The sequence below is a fragment of the Leguminivora glycinivorella genome, chromosome 6 (assembly GCF_023078275.1).
Source record: "Leguminivora glycinivorella isolate SPB_JAAS2020 chromosome 6, LegGlyc_1.1, whole genome shotgun sequence".
Taxonomy (NCBI): Eukaryota; Metazoa; Arthropoda; class Insecta; order Lepidoptera; family Tortricidae; genus Leguminivora; species Leguminivora glycinivorella.
This window is the reverse complement of record NC_062976.1, coordinates 21,315,711-21,335,758: the sequence shown is the minus strand read 5'-3', so window position 1 is coordinate 21,335,758 and position 20,048 is coordinate 21,315,711. Positions and strand designations below refer to the sequence as shown.

Sequence of the window (20,048 nt, the reverse complement as noted above, 5' to 3'; positions counted from 1 at the left end):
GACTTGTAAGGATAGTTTAAATAATAACTTTTAAATCGGGACGTCAATAGTCTACCTGTCTCAAAAATATTTTTAACGAGTAACTAGTAAGTGCTGAGTGTTTAAAAAATCATAGCAAAACATTTAAATATATACACCTTTATTACTACAGATAGTTGCGTAAGTCGGAAACGATTTTAATTAACTCATTCAATTAGTATTCTTTACATTCAGATTCAGATTACGTATTCACTGAATTAAGTGCTAAGTCGGATTACTTGGAAAGGCTTCGGTCTACGTGTTAGGCCGTGGACTGGCGGCACGCGGAGCGATAAGCGGCAATAGGCTACTAGACACATATCGAATTTGGCACAATAAATGATTGTCTTTTGTAGTATTTGACATGAAAAACCAATATTAAATTTATAGATTGTGGGTATTAAAAGTGTATGATGACTACGTATTTTCGATTAAAAATGTGTGTAATTATTTTTTATTTTGGCCACCGAAAACATTGTCAGCGATGTAGTGACATCATCGAATTCGAACTTACTTCATGTCAGACCAATCACTGTCATAATGAACTTTATGCCTCAAACTCAAGAGTCAGAAAATGTTGTTTTCAAATATAATGACCTGATGCACAGATAATCTATAGTTAACATGGCTGTAGTGTTTTTGGACGTTTGATGGAATACACACAGAAAAATTATGAATTAATTTTATTACAGCTAAAGCCACTAAATTATTACTGTATTCCGATTATTGTGATTTCATAGATATAGACAAGCCACAAGAAACAGAAGATCTCCGCGGATGGTCCATATACATATTATTTGATACGGAGCCCCAGAGGTGTGCATGACAGCTACCGTCAACCAGATGTAAACAAGAAAATGAATATTGGAAATGTTCATTACACACGAAAATACATGGCAATAATCAGTGTTTGTGCTCCTTATCCTCAAGTTTTACTTTTGCCCGATATACGATTTAGCAGCCTAGTCGATTTCTTACCTCGATTAAACTACATCACGTTGTCTAAGCCAACAATTTATGGATTAACTTATTGCCGCCGCAGATCAACTGAGAACAACAATCCTGTGATAAAGAGATAACCAAGTGCTCAGTTTCACGCTCTACAGGATTCGAGGACTGTTTTTTCGATTAGCTTTATATCGGTATTAACATCCTGTTTATATTAATTTGTTCTGTTTAGTTAGGTTAGGTTAACCCTATTTACGTATATTATTTAAATTATCAGTTAGATTACAATGGACAACCCCGCCAAAGTCCCCTGCCCTCACTGCCCTGGCTCGTCGAAGTTATACGTGAACCCACGCGGCCTCAATGTACACATCACCCGGCGCCACCAAAATTTGCTCACCGCTTCAGCTGATGGGATTGTACCTGTCCCGGATCCAAGTCACGCCGGATTTGACAGCCTCGCGACGTTAAAGAAAAACATCCGTGTATTAAAACACATTCCGAAAGGAGCCCGAAATCTTGCAGCTGGTAAATTATCCGCTTTAATAGAAACTTGTGTACGATCAAACGACGTCAACGACCGGTTTGCGCTTCTTTCATTTGCCTTTACAGCTTTGAGGGTTCCTGAAAGAGGCACTGGCAAGAGTGGCAAGTCGTTGACCTCACAGGTCAAGGAAAATATAGATACTCTTAATATGTATTTCCCTGACGAAACTAATCAGAGGCCACATTCAGTTTGTCGTACAATAGAAGCCAAAGTTCACGATGGCGATCTGAGGGGTGCGGTTCGTATCTTGTTGTCGGACTCTACTTTGGCTCCGTCAAATGCTGAAACTTTAAGAACCTTAATGGACAAGCATCCTTCACCATCTAGGCCGCTGGTGTTTCCCTCTGAGCCTGATTTGAAAACCCCTTACCTCACTGTGTCAGTTGCAGATGTGACTAATGCCATCGGGTCCTTCTATAGCGGGTCTGCTTCTGGCTCGAGTCACTGACTAAGTTATCCAATTTTCTTCTACGGGGTATGCTTAACCCCCAGGTTAGTCCCTTTCTTTATGGAGCATCTTTGTGTGCTTTAACAAAAAAGGATGGCGGAGTTAGGCCCATAGCAATTGGGAACACGGTTAGGCGGCTAGTTGCAAAGTTGGGTTGTCGCGCTGTTAGGGATGAGATGCCAGCCTTCCTTCAACCATGTCAAGTTGGATTTGGCACACCCTTGGGATGTGAATCAGCCATTCATGCAACTAGGCATTTTGCCATGGCACACGAACACAGCGACACCGTCATAGTAAAACTGGATATAAAAAATGCTTTTAACACTGTAGAAAGGGATATAATTTTAAAAGAAGTCCAAAACCACACATTATTCCCTTTCCTGTTTCAGTGCTACTCTTCACCTAGCGACCTTTACTACGATGGTAATGAGATCGCTTCGCAGGTTGGTGCTCAGCAAGGTGACCCTTTGGGCCCCCTTGTTTTTTGTTTGGCCATGCAGAGTGCAATAACGGCTTTAGAATCACCTTTGAATGTTTGGTATCTCGATGATGGTACCATAGGGGGTGGTTCTGAAGCCGTTCTTGACGACATTGCCAAGCTTTTACCAGCGTTGCGGGCCATCGGTTTAGAAATTAACTCCTCGAAGTGTGAGCTGTTTCCTTGTGGCCCGTTGACGCGCACTTGCCTGTCAGACTTTGAGTCGATGTTGCCTGGTATTAGGATACTAAATAAGTCCACATTTAGTCTCCTTGGAGCTCCAATTTTTCCTGACGGGGTAAGTTCACTGCTACAGGCGAAAACGATGGCTCTGGATCTTTCCTTACATCGTTTGAATCAGTTGTCGGCGCATGTGGCTATGATCCTTATACGCAATTGTTTTGCGATGCCGCGCATAACATACACCCTGAGGACGACACCTACTTGGTTCTATCGGCAGGAGGTCAACGACTTTGATAGTGTACTTAGACGAGGGCTTGAGGCTATTTTGAACGTACACTTTGAAGAGGCTCAGTGGCGGCAGGCAACACTGCCTATTCGCTATGGGGGTGTAGGAGTCCGTGCCATGCAAGACGTCGGAGTTGTCGCCTTTCTTGCCTCGGCTCACGCGTCGTCGGTACTAGTCACTAAGATATTACGTTTAGATGGTGACAATACCTACGTACCGTTTGTTCGCGAGGCGCTGGTTGAGTGGTCCTTTCGCTCTCCAGGAGGGCTGCAGCCCGAAAATCTTGCTTCGCAAAAGCTTTGGGACGATATACTCTGTAAACAAGTTTATACAAACCTGCTCAATGGCACTCATGGATCAGATGCGGCACGACTGAAAGCTGTTGCGGAGCCGGAGTCAGGCGCTTGGCTGCACGCACTGCCTTCGCCTCACCTAGGAACACTACTCGACAATGACACTTTGAGGGTGAGTGTCGCCTTACGGCTAGGGTGTAAGGAGGCTCACATGCCTCACAAATGTCCTTGTGGTGTAATGGCCGGGTGTTATGGACTCCATGGGCTCATCTGCGTTAGGTGTAAGGGGCGAATACCGAGGCATCAAGCTATAAACGAGCTCCTCCGACACGCCTTGGCCTCAGCTAATGTCCCCTGCGTTTTAGAGCCACCTGGTCTAAGCCGTACAGATGGCAAGCGGCCGGACGGTCTAACACTGGTCCCATGGGCAAAAGGTCGGAGCCTGCTGTGGGATGCCACATGCGTTTGCACTTTTGCTCCCACGCATGTCATACACACGAGCAAAAAGGCAGGTGCAGCGGCCGAGACCGCTGCCAAATTAAAACATAGCAAATATGCGAACCTGGGCTGCTGAAATTGGGCGCCGGTTGAGGGACAGAGGGGGTGACCCCCGGGCTGGATCTTATCTGGTCCAACAAATATCCCTTGCCATTCAGCGTGGCAACGCAGCTGGAATATTTGGGACTTTTGGGCCAGGTAGGGAACAATTGGGGGGTAGTCCTTGTTCTTAAATTATTTTTCTCTAGATACATATGCTATTATACTGTTTATTTAAGTTAAGATACATTTAGGTTTTTTTAATTAGTTTAATTACGAGTAGTTAGTTTATTTTAAGATACTTAGTTCATAATAATCAATGTGTTTTTGCCTGATTACGTAAAAGTATACTTTAAAAATATTTTAATTTGCTGTTTTTAGATCATAATAAAATATGGTAATATTTTATTTCTGTTAATTGGACATTACTTAACCATATAAGACAGACTTTAAAAAAGGGTCAAGTAGCCTATTTAAGGTCATTCGTACACTCAACCAAATAAATATTTATTATAGGACATTCTTACACAGCTTGACTAAGTTCCACTCTTAATATCATAAGGCTTGTGTTTTGGATAAACAACGATAAATATACAAATTCCTACTTTAATACATAAAAAACATCCATGACTCAGAACAAATCTGTGTTCAATTGTTCATCAGACAAATAAATGTATGCAAATACTCTTAGCTTGGATTCACGCAGATTTCGAATTTAAATTTATTAAAACTATTGTTTGAATTAATTAGAACTATTAATGTAGATCCTTGTGTCGGATATTAAGGTGAAGCCTGTTTCATTGTCAGCAATGATCACCCAATTCGACATAGGTAAAGTGACAGGTGTGATGATGGTAGGTTTAGCCCATTAATTTCACGTATTCCATCTAAGTACCTATTACTATAGGTATGAATATAATGTTTATTATGAGGGAAATGGACAGGTTAGGACAGGAATTACGATCCAGACATGATTTAAGTCCATTTTATATTCATTTTTATATTAAAGGAAAAATTGGAAAAATTTACGCTTCCGGCGGGATTGAACCCGATCCAGCAATCCGTGCAATGCTCTTAACCAATTTCGCAAAATGCCTTTCCTTTTGTACACACGTCATTTTATATTCTTCAAGTAACAAGAAAAAAAAATCCAGTTCATTGAGTATAACAATAAGTCATCTTAAACAAAATTATTGAAATGAAATATACATAATTATATTATTTTATTAGTAACACCCATTATGATATCACTAGAACAGTCGCGCCCTGGTTTCAAACACATTTGGTCACTACTGGGTCGCGGACATTGTGTTCAAAGTAATCATAAAGTGAAAACTATTGAACTTCCGTGATTATACACATAATATTCCTAAAACTGATTTATAAATACAAACTAAAATTATTATCATCACTTTTCAAGAAAAAATATTCTATATGGTCTCTCCATTCATTAATCCGCCAGAAAAAAAATCGCCACAATTAAAACCTGGCCTTACTTACACAGAGCAGAATACAATTTACTTTAAATACATACGAATTGAAGATAAATCGTTTTAATTAAATAAGTTTGTAGCAGTCCGCCCGATTCGTTCGACGACTTTAAAATTGGATTTGGTTCGTGCATCCCGTGGACTGTTATTGGCAGGTTTCGAATACGACGATAAGGTACTTTGTAACGTATTATAGTCTAAACCACTTAGGGCCACTTGCACCAACGAAAATGGAGGGTTAACTCGAGGGTTAACCCACCATTTTATATGGAATTTGACAGATAACAGCCCACTAACCCTGAGTTAAGTGATTGGTGCAAGTGGGCCTTATTCATAAAGGTTCGCTAAAGTTATCAAGACGATAAGATTCGTTTGTCCCTTTTCGGCGTATCGGTGTGATAGAAAGGGACAAGCGAACTTTATCGGCTTGACAACTTTAGAGAACATTTATGAATAAGGATGTAGGATGTAATCACATCTATTCGCATTGATACGCATCTTACCTATGTGAAAAATCGCTCTTTAATATGAAGACGCAACTTACGCTTCGAAAAGCTGAATGCATACGCCAACGCGTGTTCAAACTAACAAGCGATTTTTGCTCGGCTAAAGCCGATTTCACGTCGATACGTTTTAGGAGACTCACAGAGTTATGGAAACAAGTGTGATATTATTTTTTACTTAGTTGAAGTTGATAAAAGAAATATTAATTAATGTAGTTATTTAACCGCACGTACTAATATTGATACCCGAGCAAGAAAAATATTCCAATACTGAACCGCGAGCGTAGCAAGTGGTTCAAAAAGTGCCACCAAATGAACACAACATTTTTCACCACACCAACAAAATACTGACTATAAGACATCAAACTAAATGAAAACCATCAATTAATTCAATATTAATGATTCAAAATCATCATTTATAAGTAAAATCTACTAGCCCGTTTAGGACATCAAGTTATAATTTGTACGAAACTACCTACTTTGCACACTTGTGGATAAATTAAATTTTGCTATCTGTTTTCGAATAGCAAAGAGAGCCTTTAACAGGTGGGGTGGTAAAAACATTTTGTTTTGTTTTTAATCCAATAGAAATAACAGAAGAAGTTTTCCTGCCTACTTCTTGTCCGAGTTTGCAAGCGTCCCATGAGGCATCTCAAACCACAGTTGTTCTGCCAGATACACACGCATACACATACACACACACACACACAAGCAGATTACCAGGTTATAGTCACAGTAGCTTCATGCTAATACAGGCTATTCTCAACACGATAGCACATAAAAAAAAAAAAAGTCCCTGAAAGAAAACATTGCACAGAGTGTAGGAGAGCGGTCATACTCGTAACGTTTATTCCTATAAAAATATAATGTCAGATTTGTAACGCTATTAGTATAAGTACCAACAAGTACCAAAGAGAAACGAGTATACATATGACTATCGAACTGAGTTAAATACGATCTTTATAAGTAAGGTGCATTAGGGCAATTCCGAATCACAGAAATGCTCGGGTAATTTCGAAAGGGAAATCTTGATATGATTGAAATAATGGTGGTTTTATACGACTTTTGGAATTACCCCTAATGCACCTTACATAAATAACTAACTAAATATGCAAGGTTATAGATTAATTCTATCGATTCCAGCGCCTCTAACCTCACCTTATTCTGATTGATTGTAGAACAAAGTTAGTAATGTAAAAGCTAATCTCAAATTGCTAAATCCATTTTGATTTTACGGATTTAATGCCAAGTTTGTTTGACGGTTTATTCTTGTACACAAAACAATGGATTCTAAATTAATTTTTATTAAGCAGAAACGTCTGCTAACGATTCTAAACATTTTTATATTAAAGGAAAAAATGGAAAAATTTACGCTTCCGGCGGGACTTGAACCCGCACCATTTTTGCAATCCGTGCAATGCTCTTACCAATTGAGCTACGGAAGCCACGCCGGACTTCGCAAATCTTTCCATGCCTATCCTTTTGTACACACGTCTTGGGGTGACGTCTAGCGCCATCTACCGACAGACTATTACATCTTGTAACGGCACTGGAGTCTCAAGTTATATTGAGAATTCACCAGTAACAATGTGCTAACCCATACTAAATTAATTTTTATTAAGCAGAAACGTCTGCTAACGATTCTAAACATTTTTATAAGCGTAAATTTTTCCATTTTTTCCTTTAATATAACAACGGATTCTGTTTTTGAGTTGTGCGACGATGTATCGTACTAGCACTATTAGGTATATGTGAGACGCTTCTTGGAAAGAGGATCGATTATATAGAGAGTTGTTGTTAAAGTAAGCGAATCACAGTCGTCACAGTGCATAGACTTTCGACACCTTTCGACACAGGTAACTTTGCAACCTCCGTTTTGACATATTTTCCCATATTATTAACTTGAAATGTGTTAAAATTGTCCATTATTAATACATATTAGCGTCATCTAGTTCAGAATCAATATTATTGAGCAACAACTTAGCAGCTTCTTAAATATATTCCTATATCCTAGGAATATATTTCCTAGGACTTAATATTAATATACGTAATTCTAATTTAATCTGTGAGTTTTATGATTTTATCTTTTTATGCTATAGTATAAACAGAAAAAAAAATGTCAGTATTGTCGCAAATATAATTTAAATTTTTGAAATTGCTGTTAAATTATGTATTTTTGAACTGTGATTTATTTATTTTAATTGTACTGTTTGGACCATATATTGTCTGCAATAAACGGATTTATTATTATTATATACTTAAATATTATATTGATCCCATGCATTTGGTGTTGAACCAAAATTGCCAACTTTATCAATATGGGAAACGGAATCTACTTTAAATCTTAATTTAAGTTTTGACAGCGGCCAGTGAGTTTGATGTAGGGTATTTTTATCACGGAGAAGTGCACGGATCCCGTGAGAGGGGACGTAAATAAACATGCTCAAGACAAAATCTCCTAACAATAGCTACTAGCATGTGTCCGGTTTTACCTTATACTTGGTAAGTATGTTAGTAAAAATGCTTTAAAAGAAGTTTATAGGTCTATTTTTTCTATTATTAGTCTCTTCTATGCGATAAGTTGTGTCCAAAAATATTATAATATGATAAGTTATATAATATATGTAATAAAATATTATTTTTAAAATAGGTAATGGTTGGTAAGTACAACAACTCAGTTTTGAAACATATATCCAACGACACTCTGCACTCTAATAGGGTTTAAGTTAAAAAACATATTTAGTTTTCGCGTAGGGGAGTCACATAAAAAGAAATTGGTCTTTAGGCCTTTTCCACATTATCCGATCCGATATCGGATGTCGGATGGATTTCAATAGAAAAAAATTCAAGATGGCGCCTGTAATGTATGGAATATCGGTCCGACATCCGATATCGGATCGGATAATGTCAAAAAGCGCTTAGTTGGACATGGCGAAACAATAAGGGTTTTGTAATAGACCTACTCGAAATAAGAACTGTAACAAGAAACATTATTCTTCACACTTAAACAAGGCGCAATATCTTAAAACGAATTCAGTTTTAGAAGCTGGAATATTAAAATTTATCCCGGCGTTAGCATCCAGGGATTAAACAACTTTAACGCTCGTGCAATTTTAATTCTTATAACTCATTAAGTAGGTTGAGTTCTGGTTCAAGTTTAGAGCTAAAATTACGTGGGATCCCTGCCGACATAGCTAAAGTGGCATTGGTTGACGCCACGTGGTGATCGGAACGCAGTCTGGTTATTTCACGCGACTACAGAAGAGCGATAGGGAGCAAGCTACTAGATACGCTTACGCCATATAGCCTGGAGAAAATAATTATGACGGATAAAGATACCTCTGGCTCCCGCCCCTACTAGATGGTGCGTTCAAATGGCTGCACCCATGCAATTAAAACTGCACGAGGCCATGCGATTGACGAGGAACAGATGATTATGGAGGGAGCTAGTCTTCAACAGAATCACATGACTGACAATCCTCAGCATTGAGGGAACGACTGAAGAAGAAGAAGCTTACGAAGCGTTACGGATTGTGACATTGGATAGGTACCTTGGAAATCATTACTTAAGGTTAAGGTTAGGTCTGGTGTTCAAAAAATGTCTTCTAATCGTTTTAGCCACAAAGGCAGCTCTTAGAATACATTAGTAGATGCCTTTCGGTAAAAAATATTGCAGAGTCGTGCCTATTTTCCTTAAAGTGTTCGCGAAGTCCAGTCACGAGGAAACAAAAAGCGAAATTTGGTGAAAACCATTAAGGTAAAATATCGAGTTAATTACTAAGCTTAATAAATTTAAATAATGGTTATTGAGACGATTTAATAAGGACCTATTTATATTCTTAAACATGAGTTATTCATTTTGTTGAAAATTAACGACCATTGTCAACAAAATACATACAAGTATTTAAGTAGTTATTTTTTCTGAAAAACTTATATGAACATGAGTAAGGATTTGATTAACACATACCTTCGTCACGTACTCACCATGAACTACCAATTCAAGCATTGGAATACTACTACCATTAGTTTAACATGAGCACATAGGTACTATTTTTGTAACAACGCATACGGAACAAACGGAGATATCGGAAATAAAATTGCAAACGTGTATCGTCTTACACTGAAACAGTTTTGCATTGAAATCTTGCAAGCTGGTATAGGAATATATGCACTGAGCTCAAAGCAAAGCAGGTCGTTGCGATTTTCTGTCGTTAGTCCTGCCACAGAATATATATTAGTACAAGTACAGAAGGCTCACTCCTTTGATGTTCACAAAACGCCGCCATTCTAAATTCTTACCTACATTAACAAACGGACCGCACGCGTGCAGACGACATTGAATTCTATTGCGCCGCGTGAAGGTCGTCGCCACTGAATGGGCCGCAAACTCGCGGCCGCCGGCATGTTGTACTTGTAGCGCGGTGAAAGGATCGCGGAGTGAGCCGCCCCTGGTCCTGCGTAGCTCATATGCTATCTAGAAATAGTTACCTGTGTACAATAATGCTTACATAAACATGGACCTTTCAGTTTCTATCATGCTTTCTTTTTTGTATTTAATTATTAAACCTTTTCCCCTCACTAGCTCGGAAACTCGTGTTTTGTCCTTTAATACCAGCGGGTAAAAACGAATTTTATCCACTACTGGGTAAAGTAATTTGACCTTGAATAAATTAAAATGATAAAAGTAGGTGAATCTAGTAATAAAGATGATTTACCACCTGCGGAACTACTGGAAGCAGTGATAAACGAATTTTTGGGGTTGTAGTTTCCTCGCTATAGTGAGGGGAAAAGTTTTGTGTTACACTCGGGTGCAAATGTATTTTACTTCTCGTGTGTTAAAAAACTCCCAAGTTCAGGATTCTATTCTCGAACCACTCGCTTCGCTCGTGGTTCAACTATAGACTCCTTTCACTTGCTCGTTTTTCAATTCCACACTCGGCGTTAAAATACAACTTTGGCCCCTTGTATAACAAATAACTATTAACGCCGTTAAACGTCGATAAACGTTTAACGCTATCAGTTAGAAGGCGCATTAGCAGTTTCACTTCAAAAACCGGCCAAGTGCGAGTCGGGCTCGCGCACAAAGGGTTCCGTAGCAGCAAATATAATTAAATCAACCTATCTCAAAAACTATAAGAGATACTTTGATCAAACCAAAAATCGTTGAAAGAGTTAATTAGCATGCATCACCTCTATTTTTTTTAGAATTTTATACCCCGTAGTTATAAAAATAGAGGGGGGGGACATACTTTTTACGACTTTGAGAGCTGATATCTCAAAAACCGTTCACTTTAAGAAAAATGTTTTTTAGAAAACTTTATATCATTTTAAAAGACCTTTCCATTGATACCCCACACGGGTATGTACATCGAAAAAAAAATTTTCATCCCTCAGTTACATGTATGGGGGCCCCACCCCCAATTCTTTTTTTTACTATTTAGTGTCATAATTTTGTAGCGGTTCATACAACACATATTCCCATCAAATTTCATCACTGTAGTACTTATAGTTTCCGAGTAAATCGGCTGTGACAGACGGACAGACGGACAGACGGACAGACGGACAGACGGACATGACGAAACTATAAGGGTTCCGTTTTTGCCATTTTGGCTACGGAACCCTAAAAATGGCCTTTACCAGGATTTTTCCTATGCCTTCCTCCAGCTGAGGATCACTACCGACGAGGTTAAGGCCCCGTTCTAAATATCTATCTATCTATCTATAGCAGCCTCTAAAGCGCCCGTCTTCGGACATAGGCCTCCTCTCCATTCCTCCACGCTTGTCGGTCCATTGCCATCCGCATCCAGTTTTCGCCAGCTAGTTGGCAGATGTCATCTCTCCATCTAAGGGGGGCTTGCCGCGACCACGGGTGTTAGCGGGCTTCCACACCATTATTCGTCTCGCCCAGCGACTATGGTCCATCCTGGCAATGTGCCCAGCCCATCTCCACTTTCTGTGTCCAATTTCCTCCACCAAGTCTTTAAGTTTTGTGATCTGCCTGATCCACTCGTTCCTTTTTCGGTGCATGAGCGTCATTCCCCGAAGGCCCCGTTAGTTTATCCATGAATGCAAGCTCGCCTGATCTTGCAATCAAACACAGCTGCGCTGAGCTCACAAAGCATCTCGCGATTTCCTGTTGTCAGTCCATCGCGGATTAGGGTCGACTACATCTACGAAGTTTGCCTTTGGTAAAACTCTAGGCGGAGCGGTGTTTCAGCTTCAATGTTTACGTTGCACGAAAATTTTTGTCAGCCTCTTTCAATGATAATTGACAATGTTATATTGCTATCTTGTCTGAGGCCTCTTCCACTGCGATTATTTTATTGACAATTTGCTTTTGTACGCGGCTTCGCTCGCGTTGGAAAGAGACAAAAAGTAGCCTATGTCACTCTCCATCCCTTCAACTATCTCAACCTAAAAAAGCTCAGTTTTGCCATAAAAGACGGACAAACAAACAGATACATATACTTTTCCATTTATAATATTAAGTATGGACATTAATTTGCTGTCCGTTTCTGAGTCAAAAAGTAGTCACTGTTAGTCAGCGTCAACATTTACTAGTTACACCATGTGCGGTAATTGACGGTATCAAGTGACATACATATTTTGTCACCGAGGAAATACGGGGCTTGTTCACTCACACAAAATTGAATTTTATGAAGTGAAGTGTAATTTTCGAATCTTCTTGGAGTGAAGTGTTTAAAGAAACCGTTCCATTGTCACCAGCAGCTATATCTCTTAATTTTACTCTCAACTCACACCCGAAGAAATCAGCTCTTTTTAACTTAACCTAAAAAAATCGGAAACCATTTCAATCACGAAAAGCGCCGACAATGTTGTCACTCAGTATTCCGTATTCAGTTCTTTATTTGCTAATATAGACACGAAAGCCATGCAACTCACTTCCTTCTCATTCGTCTCTCACACAATTCAATCTATTCTGAATCCTCTCGAATTAGTTGTTACTGCCGGTTATACGGAATTCATCGAAGCCCCGTCTACATTCTAGAGGCCAATTCTGTTTCAAATTCTTACTGATGATTTTGAACCTCTTGAACTTTGGGGAGATCTTGCGTCTCTTTTTTGTTCTGTATCTATTTTTATGAGGTTCTTAGGGTCTTTGTCTGTTTTTAGGGTTCGAAAATGTGGGCAATGCACCATTGGCACTTCCAGGGGTTTATTCTTTTCTCTTCAGTTCGTTTGCAGAAGGAACATAACATAACCAGATATTGTGTGACAGTGTGTCGCGGCGCCAACCAGGTTCAAGCTGACGATAGTAACGATGTTTGATGCTTACTAACCCTATTTTAGAATTGTCTGAAATGTATCCCGCTCGCATTTAAAATCGCGCGTAAATGCCTGATGATACATCTAAAGGTCGTATGGAGATTATATTAAAATCTTATCCAATTGCTTCTGAACTTACTATGTCGGCAAACTTTGAGCGTGGCTTATCCATCTATAGCAATTAAATTTAATAGAAGTAATATGTGAACACTCCTGCTCTGTCTCCTGACGAGTTTTGGGTTATCAGTCACTTTGAAACTAGTTAGCAAAAGTTTTATATGGTTAAGTGTGCTTATAGGGTATGTATGGGTGGGTTTTAACGTTGGGGTATGGTTCAACACATGTTGCAAGCAGCCAATGAACGAGCTATGCAAAGAATGGGTATTACAATCAAGGCCATTAATTTACTTACATTTTCTTTTACCTCCGTGTCAATCGTAAATTCACTATTATTAGGTTGCAACAGTGAGAACTAAAGGGAGAGGAACAACCGTTGCGTTGGGCGCAGACAGTTCTTAAAAATACTAGTTTAAAAATCGCATTAGATTAAATAGTATCAAATAAGTAGGTACGACATATGACCAAAAAGAAAGGTTGACTGGTAGATAACGCCTTAATGGCATAACATTCAGTTCGTCTATTGTACAATGTATTTCTTTTGTACAATAGACGTGTCCTGTATCACCTTATTAATTAAGATAAGTACTTCATTACGAAAGAGCGGTGTCTCTTATCACAAGTATCTTCAGATACTTAAAAAAGAGTAAACAGTTTATATGCTAAAGAATAAAAATATTTTTATTTTTATTTATTTTTCTCAGTATTTATTTTCTTTCTTAGGCTAGGCTGTTTATAATATGAATATAAAAGTAAAATACAAAAACACACAAAACAATATAAAAAAACATATAAACACATTATTTTTATTTATTTTATTATTTATTTCTTTTGTGCAATAAAGATAAAATAAATATGCCTAAAACCACTCATTCAGCTAATTCACAGTGGCATAGATAAAATTGTTGTCTCGCATAGACATGTCTTAGGCCCACTTGCACCAACCAATTAACTCAGGGTTAGTGGGCTGTCAACTGTCAAATTCCATATAAAATGGTGGGTTAACCCTCCGGATAACCCTCCATTTTCGTTGGTGCAAGTGGCCCTTAAAGGCTTACCTATATACCGTTTTCTTTAAGTATAAGTCTTTTGTGCTGTGTTTAGCCAAAAACTCCGGTTATATTTTCGAAAATGGTCGGTAAGCGGTAAACAGGGATTTGCCCGAGACGCGGCAATCCTCTTTAATCTTTCACTTTTTACTGCACGATCTGTCTGTTTAGATTAGCGGTTATCGTTGAAAAGGATTCAAAAAATGTTTGTGAAATAATAAGAAAATTATCGGCATAAGTCCTTCTTATATAATTAATGTTGAATAAAATTTATACTTTACATTTATTCATATACATTTTACAATCTTCATTTCTTCAAAGAGTCAGATATTTTGTGAAAAATATTATAGGAAGTTTCGACTTAAAAATCCCAGTTAAAATTAAGGTGTGCTAAAGTGTCACGGAAGACTAATTGGAGAAAACTGATATCCACAAAAAATTTATACTTATTTATTGAAAAACAAAAATTACGTTCCGATTTTGTACGGAAAAAAATATAATTTATATAATAGTACATTGTGCAACAAGGGGAGGAAGTTGAATATTACTTATGAGAGTAAGTTAAATCGCGACGGCTTGCCGGAACGATTTAAAGACTCGAGTTAGTAATATTCATACTCCCCGAGTTACACACAATGTTTTTCATCACACTCGCAATGTAAAAAATATGTAAATAGATGTAAAAAAAGTTAAGTACGGTACGCTATTCCCTTGGGAGAACGATTTTTCTATTCTATAACTCACGCTCCGCCTGCGTGCAATAGCACATTTAAAGTGCGGATGTGATGAAAAAGTATGAAGATTTAGTGATTCACGTTTAGTTCTACTAGAGGTATATTGTCCGTAATATGGACCGTCATCACCTTTATAAATATAGTATTTTTGAGGATTTTTACACCGAGCACTGCACAATTTTACTGTTACAACCTAGATAGGTCCCAGGTGTTAACGCCATTATATTTTGTCCCAAGTTTATTATCGGTTAAAAAGAAAATCCATCAAGAAAAATGAAGGGTTGCGTGATCATTAACTTACCTTTCAGTCAATACTCCTGAGTCCCCATGTACACATTTTTGTACATATTCCAAAATGTATTTTGAACTTTTACAGAGTAACAAAAGGTTTCAAATTCAAAAACAAAACAACTGCTTCCAGGACTCAGGGAGTTATACCCCAAAGACGCGGCGGTGTTGCCAACAGTAAATAGCGCAAATTACTAACTACAGATTGTGTAAATACTAGTTTTATAAAACCAGAAATTAAGTTATAGAAATTAAATTTGTTTAATAGTTAATAGTTAACATTATAGTCTATAAAACCGTATAAAAGTATTACCTTTCTGCAAATTTTGAGATTTCGACCTTTAGAAAAAAAAAACACTCCAGAAAAAAACTGTTTTTTTCACGGTTTTTTTTGCAAGCCAGAAAAAAAAACCTTTTTTTGCAACCCTAGGACCGACCGCGTCGAGCGATTAGCGACTAATGCATTCAGTTCAGGGAGCGTTTTAGAGTAAGTGCGTTTTCACATTATCATCAGATTCGATATCGGATGTCGGACCGATATTCGATTTTTGCCTTAGAAATCCTTTATACATTCGATATCGGATAGGATAATGTGAAAACGGACTAAAGCAGATGGGTCCGCACGGATAATAACATCATCAACTTCATACAAATTGGTCATGCGACTCGTGCGGATCGCTCCGCGCGGTCACTAAAACCAGCCTTATAGAGTAACAAAAGCTTGCAAATTCAAAACAATAATGTAACAATGTAGGTAAATTGAGACTCCAGTGCCTGTTAAGATATATTCTTACGGGATGTTTGCTATAACGGCACCCTAAGGCGGTTGAGAATTGAGGGAAGGCATGGATAAATTCGCACACATCCAGCAGGCCTCCGTGGCGCAGTTGGAAGCGCGATGGCCCCAGCAAGGCCAAAGGTCGCAGGTTCGAGTCCTGCCGGAGGTGTGAATTTTTCCATTTTTCCTTTAATTTAAAAATATGGAATATCGCTCGCAGACGTTTCTGCATGATAAAAAAAAACAAAAACAATTTATTCTAGGACTCAGAAGGTTATACCCCGGAGTCACACCTCGGACACTAGCGATCAAATATATGAAAGAGGCGCGTTCCTAGCACAGTCTAAGCTCGTGTAGGTGAACGCGTACTATGCTCTATGAGTGAAATATGACAGGTCGACTGTTCGCGTTACTGACAGGCGGTAACTGTGAGGTAACCGAGAGGTGGGCGGCACTTTCAGCGGGGGGCGGGAGTTGCCATACTGTACCATAGTACTCTTTATTATACTGTGCCGGAGTACACGTAGTCATGTCCTCGCTAACCGCTGACATAATTTAAGCTCAAAGTGGCCTTAAACTTAAATTAAAGTTAGCCCGCATGTAAGGTTCACAAAAGCGTACTCTTAAACTTGCGATATTGTCTTTCACTTCCTATGGTTAATGAATGATCTAAGGAGCAACTAAAAGCGAAGTTTGCCGCTAATTCAGTTTGTAAAACTTTTACGAAGTTTGGTTGAATTTTGTTTATGACTAGGTCAGGTACAATGTTGGGGTTCGATGGCAAAACCGATGGAAATTTGGAACATACTGATATACTTAGTAATATTTTTATAGTGATTTTTTTTTTTTATACTACGTCGGTGGCAAACAAGTATACGGTCCGCCTGATGTAAAGCGGTCACCGTAACCTATGGACGCCTGCAACTCAAACAGTGTCACATGCGCGTTGCCACCCCATTAGAAACTTGTACACTCCCCTTTGCTGTGTTAAGTACACAGCAAAAAGGAGTGTACAAGTTCCAAGGAGGGAGGGTGATTATAGTTTTTCTGTATCTGTTGGCTCGGTCAAGTTGTGTTCAAATCAAAGAGGATCGAGTATTATTAGAGAGTTACTGCCGAAGTAAAATGTGTAATTACAGTGCATAGACTGCCATCTCTTGACACAGGCTTAAAACTTTTGATCCTCCGTTTTGACAATTTGGCCGATATTCTTAGCTTGATATGTGTGTGTCAAATATTATTATTAGCGCCATCTGGCTGAGCGTACCCCAAAGGTGTAATGCCATCTAGGCCACCGTACCTTTTTCTGTAAGGTACTGAGGTACGTTTTTTTCTTAGACTTTATCTGTCTATACGGAGTTATATATTATGTCTTTGGCTGGAATGTATTGTACCTATGGGCAAAAAAAAATGTAATCCAGCAAAATTTTAATGTAGAATGGTACCTTAGGGTTTAGTTTTTGCGCACACTACCGTCCCCCTGCCGCAACACGTCCTTTTTAATTTTATTTGGATTTAAAAAATTTTTTAAAGCCGTTACTAAAGTGTGTGAAGCGAAAGTGGTTTGTCAGGATCGTAGCAAAATGGAAATACGTGATCTCTGCCTACCCCTCTAGGAGACAGGCGTGATTGTATGTATGAATGTATGTTAATTTTTTTTTACAAAACATAGTTTGACCGAATCACTGTTGCCAGAATTAAAAATAGTAGCACAGAATATATAATAGTACAAGTACAGAAGGCCCACTGCTTTGATGTTCACGAAATGCCGCCTTTTTAAATGCCTACAAATTTCTAACAAAGAAACGAGCCGCACGTGCGCAGCGTCGGACGATAGGGTTGCTTATGGATTAAAACGAATTAATACTCAGATAAAATATTATAAGTACTATTATATTCAAGTTTTTGGTCTTTCTACATACAGTATTTTTATATTTTTGTTTAAGTCCCAACATCACAAGCCTTATTGAACTTTTCCGTGGGACTGAGATCTGTGTAAGATTGTCCTATTTTATTCATGATGACTATTTTACTAGGCATTATTAGCCATTCCACACGCGAACATCGCATATGAACCTTAAAAACTCACGACGTAAAGTAACAATAGAAAGTGCGAACGTGCGTTCCGTGAGAACGCGCGCCACCCCTGATTAGGCCGCGAACTCGCGGCCGCCAGCATGTACTTGTAGCGCGGCGATAGAATCGCAGAGTGAGCCGCCCCTGATAGTAGTCAAAAATCAACTTTGCATCATTAGTTTCAACATTTGATAAATGAACGAACAGCTTGACAAAAAGTGATATAAAATGATTAGATTGACACAAATAATATTTAACTCAAAAATAAATATTTTGTATTACATATTGTGTATTTTTGACTTAATATGGCTCTTACCATAACTCTTTAGTAGGTTAGGGTTAGTATACACCGATGGAATGTAGAAACTAGTTAAAGTGCAAATGGCGCATAATGGGGCTCATCTGGCACCAGCAGATTGTTTGCGGGGTGGAAGCGGGTTCATTGTGTTTCCAAAGGAGACGGGTGTTGAGTAACTATGAGATCATGTATATTGGGACTTTGAGATGCGTACAAATTATGTTTCGAAGATAGAATTATAGGTATGTTATCGAATTACTACTGCTACTGCTGAGCTACTGGAGTTGCAAAATTTTCTTTTTTTTTCTGTGTGCTAAAAGTGCTATATTTTAATGTTTGTTTATTTTTATTTACTCTTTGTTTACTATATAAGCGGTTCTGTATGTAAATTTAACTGTGGAGGTGCGAAGGGAATGTGGTTTTGGCTGAAAAACAGCGCTGAAGTGTTACCCATGTGGGTTGGCATTCTCAGCATCATGCTGACGCCAAAACCATTTGCCACATTTTAGTTCAATATAAGATATAATAATAGCTACATTTAATTTAGTTTTTTAACATATTTACATAATTATATAAGAAACTAAGACTAAACTTTAGTCTAAATTTAGTACTTGGATTTAATTTAGTATTTAGTTAAGTTTTTTTTTGTACCTACTTGCTAATTTGTTAATTCGTTTCTGTGGCAATAAAGAAATTTCAATTTCAATTTCAATTTCAATGTGTATAAATAATAAATAAATGAATATTATAGGAAATTTTTTACACAGATTAACTGAGCCCCACGGTAAGTTCAAGAAGGCTTGTATTGTGGGTACTCAGACAACGATAAATATAATATTTATACAAATATTTACATATATGTATACATAGAAAACATCCATGACTCAGGAACAAATATCTGTGAACAAATATCTGTGTATAAGAAAAGGTGAAGAGACTGAGAGATGGTTATGAAAGGAATGCAAATGAATGATATCATAAATTAAATATAACAAGATCATTCATTCATAGGCGGTCGCATTTTAATGTATGGGATGGTATGATCTTGTTATATTTAATCTATGATGATATGACGGGCGATAGAGATATACTTAACATATAGAGAAAATTACATCCTACGACATCATATACATATAATAGTACAATTGATACTACGTCGACCCCATGTAAACGGGTTAATAGAATGATGAAGAGATAAAATAAAACTATGCTAGAAACTAGACTAGAAATATTACAAGTAATCGTGGTAATAGTTTATATTCCATTATTTATTTACAATACAATATTTATGTTAACCACGCTATTATAACTGAATCGTATAGCTTAAATCACTTATCAGCAATATAGTAAAGTTAAAACTAAACTAGTTTCTTCGAGCAGTTCCGACGAGAGACGGTATCCAATATCGCGCCCTCGAAACTCGTCCGAGTGAATCTTGGTACACGCAATATCGGTACACTTGTGTTCAATACACTTCGTGCTGGTGCTGAAGTGGTGTGTTAGATGGTTAAGAAAACAAATTGTTCAGTCTTGTTAGACTACTCGAAATATCCGAGTAACCAACAATTTTAAGAAATTGTATTCTAACGAATATTGTGGAAGCAACTATCGGAATTCGTATCATTAAATTTTCAACAGTCAAAACACGATCATTTCAATAAGACTTCGTACTAGAAGGTGGTTAATGTAA

General features: G+C 38.0%; 1 non-coding gene across 1 annotated transcript; it reads left to right on the top strand.

Moving 5' to 3' along the window:
* Window positions 1–16,078: 16,078 nt before the first annotated feature.
* Trnaa-agc lies at window positions 16,079–16,153 on the top strand. The gene has a single exon. It is a non-coding gene; the product is annotated as a tRNA-Ala (tRNA).
* The last annotated feature ends 3,895 nt before the right edge of the window (window positions 16,154–20,048 follow it).